This window comes from Mytilus galloprovincialis, chromosome 10 (assembly GCF_965363235.1).
Source record: "Mytilus galloprovincialis chromosome 10, xbMytGall1.hap1.1, whole genome shotgun sequence".
Taxonomy (NCBI): domain Eukaryota; kingdom Metazoa; phylum Mollusca; class Bivalvia; order Mytilida; family Mytilidae; genus Mytilus; species Mytilus galloprovincialis.
Genome location: NC_134847.1, coordinates 35124705 through 35129580, shown reverse-complemented (window position 1 = coordinate 35129580; position 4876 = coordinate 35124705). Strand labels below are relative to the sequence as shown.

Genomic DNA, 4876 nt, shown 5'->3' with positions numbered 1-4876 from the left:
AAATACGCCAATATACATTGAAACGGACTATTTGACTAAAATTATCAATAGCAATATTCCTGACTTTGTACAGGACATTTCAAAATATAGGGCGGGGGGGGGGGGGAAGTTGAGCCCAATTGTAAGGCAAGCCAAACCTACCGCTCATATGTCGGCTTATATGGCGATTTTAGATAAATCTATAAAATGACAACACTACGTGACATGAATAAAGTACAGATAAACGAATTTTCGGGACAGAGAAACGAATAAATATATAGTTTAATAGTTCAATTCAACAGGTAAACAGCAGAATAACAATGCAAATTTTCCTTTAAAAACAACACACCACTAAAAGTATAGTACTTTTGTGACGTATGTATAGTCTTAAAATTCAAACAACGATACATGTTAAATGAAACGAGATCAACTTTTGTAAATACAAATAAATATCATGATTATAATGGTCTTTAAAGGCAAGTTGAAATTGATGCTGTGACGACGTCAAAATTTGGACTAACATAATACTTTTTCTACCAAAAAAATACAATTAACGCGACTTTACTTAAAAGAAAAACAAATGTGAAATGCAACGAAAATACATGTACAGTATTCATACCAGCGTCTTTATAAAACAGAACCCAAAAAAGAAACATTACCAAAAAGATGCATGATAGATGTATAGATACTGTGACACGTCGTAAAGCAATGCAAATTCATACTTGACAACGCTTTTATAATCTGGAATAGGTCACTTTCATTTACCAACAATACGACGACATAAATGTCAGACCACAATATAAGACGTAGTTGAAAATGCCGTGTGTCAGTTTGGACACAGACCGTTTGAGAGACACAATTTAAAACATTTTGACAAATATTGCTAACACAATCAATGATCGATGCATATTTACTTTGGATTTTAAATCAGCCAATATTTTGAAAAAATCAAATCTACAGAAGGAAAAGAAAAGACCATATCAATGACACTTAATGTCAGCGTTCTTCGTTGTTCAAATCCTTGTGAATGTCGTTATATACAAATTATTTAATAATGTATGGCTATTATTGCATTTTTTATGAGGATGCAATGGCCGATATATATCTATCAGAAAATATTAAACAGAAACAACTGCAACAAAACACGCCTTATAAAAAATAATTTATTTTGGTTATTTTGATTATTTTGTTATTTCATCAGTATTTTTTTAAAATAATTATATACTTTTACAAAACATATTTTGAAATACATTATTAAAACATGATTTTTAATGCTATCTCACCCTTTTATGCCTCTTTTGAATTTGTATTAAAGATATACCTTTGGGAGATTGTGTGAGATGGTGCAGGGAAAATGGATCTACTGGTAAGTCAATACATTATTATGTTATGTGTTTGTACTTTTTTAATCTAGTAACGACTTTCACAACTGTATCATGTATGACAAATAATTAAATGCTATGTTATAGGTCAACAAAACTATTAAGATATTAAGTGTTTAGTAAATTGGAAATCAAACTGACACATAAAGAAGAGTTTGTATTAATTGCAGGGAATCAACTCAATGAATGCATTGGATCCTGTTAATGTAAGTTTTATTTTAACAATTAAACTAAAGTAAATATTTAACCACAGATACGAAATTGTGCGTTTGAGTTCATAGTTTTGAGTATTTTTAGGGAGGAAATTTCTAAGAAGCATACATAATTATAGCCTTTGTATGAGAATGATACGAAATAACATCGACATAAGAGAACCGTATTGAATGAGGACCGAGGGTCCGAGGTTGAAATGCCTCTCTTGGTCTATGTAATTATATATATATATATATATATAATATCGTATTGCCCTCAATCAAAGGCTACAATGGTTATATTAATAATGAAACATTTACAACATATTCTGTGAGGGAACTGTTAACTAAATTATTATGATTATTGTTATTGGAACTATGTGTTGAGTAGTACACTACATTCAATATTTACACAATCTCAATTGTTAAATATCCTTGGATTATTGTATATACGCTTTTGCAAATATATGTACATTGTAAATACACATCAGCTATTTTCTACCATACGAAAAACAATCACAGCTGCTGAAAATTCAAGGCTCATTTTACATGTTTTGTTAAATATTTACATTGTAAACACACAACAGTTATCTAAAACGTTTTGTTCTGCAGATTGAAAGTGGTGCTCGGAAACAATGCATATATATGCAAATAAACTCAAAATAGATACCAGGACTTACTTTAGTATATACGCCAGACGCACGTTTCGTTTACAAGAGACTCATCAGTGACGCTCGAATCCAAAAAAGTTAAAAAAAAAAGAGTCAAATAAAGTTCGAAGTTGAAGAGCATGGCACCTATTTTTTTTCATTTCTTGGATGAATTAACTTTTTTTATTTCACCTTTGCCTTGTGCTTCTACATAAAGTTTAAATAGTTTAGAACTTGACCTTGACATGTAACAAGTCACCCTTTTGCAGATCTGTCAGACACAAACATGTATAAAATTGAGAATGGAAATGTATAGTCTGAATTGATTAGAGATTGATATTGACATGTGTCGACGTGACACCATTTTCCAGAACTACCAGATCTCTCAGACACATACATGTATAGTCTCAATAGTTTAAAGCTTGACATGTGACATGACACTCATTTCCGGATCTGTCAGAAACATACATGTATAGGTCTGAATGGTTTAAAGCTTGACATTGTCATGTGACATGAAACCCTTTTCCGGGTCTGTCAGAAACATACATGCAGAGTGTGAATAGTTCAGATGATCAATTGACGTGAGTGATACCCTTTTCCGGATCTGTAAGACAAATGCATGAATAGTTTGAATGGATTAGAGCTTGACATTGACATCTGACATGACACCCTTTTCCAGATGTCTCAAACACATACATTTATAGTCTGAAAGGTTTAAAAGCTTGGCATTAACATGTTGACATGACACCCTTTTTCATATCTGTCAGAAACATACATGTATAGTCTGAATGATTGAGAACTTGGCATTGACATGTGACGTGATTATTTGTAGATACATTGTGCCAATTATTAAGTTCGTAAATACCTTTAAAAATGTATACTGAAAAAAAAACATAAATATGACATTGACGTTTCAAATGTATATCATTTTTAATCCGGAACATAATACTTCATATTTGCATTGTACACAGAACACATAGATTTGATCATTCTTTATTCTCCGACTGCTATATCAAGATTATTCTTGGAATTACATAGTTAATATTTAGAAATGCTTTTTTTTCATTGATTTTAATCTATATGCACTTGTTATTTTCATAATAGCTCATTAAAGAGAATTTTATAATTGCAGAATATAAAAGAGGTCAATTTGAAAGTGAGACCAGCAGATCTCGAGTGACAAAGAAACGAACCTAACAATTTGGCTTTTTATCATTGCAATAAAAGTTCATCGCAATTTATGAAACTCTCTTATCTTTATTTGATAAGTCATGCATCTTGATATATATTCATATGTTTCATAACGAGTCAGAATAGGATATCCCTTTATATCAACTCCAGATATTTAATTTCAACATAACAATAAATGAATTTTGGTCAATTTTCATTATTACTGTTTGAATTATATAACAATAGTTGATATCCAGTCATATCCAATTTTCACAAGTTTGTTAAACCTATTTCTCTAATAATCATCACTCTCAATTCATAAATTGACAATTCCGCGACATGTTGATGGAGTCTTTTGCACATTACTTTATGACGTCATATATATTCTTGTTCGTTGTCAAATCTGACAAAAAGGTGATCGTCAGGATTAGGTTGCACAAACGTCTATTAAGTTAAATGTGTATTCCACTAAGTGTTTTATATATAATTGATAAAATTACATATGTCCGTTGGATATTACATGTATAAGGAAACTTAGATTATCATACAGCAGTCTGAATACAATGAATGCGTAACCTTAAATAATTGGATCGTTTTTAATAGATAATGTGTCAGGTAATCAGTAAAGGTTTTTTAAGCGTTATGATGGGGTCAAACATGCACCTCGAACATTCAATTTTAAAAAGGAACATCATATAGGGGTCAAACACCACAAATACAGGTGTTTTGATAAGAACGTTCTTATCGGTCAAGCATTTATCTCGAACAACTCAGTAGAAGTGTTTTATTGCCGTTTTGTATGGGTCGTACACCTTGAACATTTATCTGGGAGTCATTCACCTCGAAAATCTGCGGAAGATCTGGGTTTATCTCTCTCAAACATCACTGTACCAGTGTTATATGACCGTTATCTTGTAGTCAACCACTTCAAACATCTCAGTACAAGAGTTATATACATCGTATTTAGGGACCATATACTTCGAACTTCTCAGTGTCAGTTTGATATTAACTTTTGTTATGGGTCTTATAGCTCGAGCATCTCAGTAAAAGTACTAGACTAAGTGTTATATGAACGTCACTTTGGGTCATGATCATATTGTGCTGAGATCTGGATATTGCTCAACATTAACTATTCAAAATATGCTGCGCACGTCAACACATCGAGATAACAGATACAACATATACAATTGACAATGAGGGTCGGTTGAAAACAAAACTGTGCGACAAAAGAGATGATTTCAGCTACCCATTTGTGAACTCTCCATATTTTTGTAGCAACATTCCAACAGCGCCTGCATCCGTAGCATATATCTCTTAATTGATAAGATATCCCCGGCTTGTATTTCCTATCATGATTTCTTTGATATAAGGTTGCTGCTCACAAGGAAGCTTTTAAAACAAAAGTTTTAAATGGTGAAGTTGAAATATAGATCTACCCATCGTAAATTTTACGGTAGCTATCACGAGTTGGTTGACCGTTATGACATAACCGTGAAACCGATGA

The 4876-nt window shown here is 32.0% G+C and overlaps 1 long non-coding RNA gene across 1 annotated transcript; it reads left to right on the top strand.

Annotated features, from left to right (window-relative positions):
- Positions 1 to 1177: 1177 nt before the first annotated feature.
- On the top strand, positions 1178 to 3413 carry LOC143049611 (uncharacterized). The gene is made up of 3 exons (XR_012970267.1): positions 1178 to 1345; positions 1532 to 1567; positions 3335 to 3413. It is a non-coding gene; the product is annotated as an uncharacterized LOC143049611 (long non-coding RNA).
- Positions 3414 to 4876: the final 1463 nt, after the last annotated feature.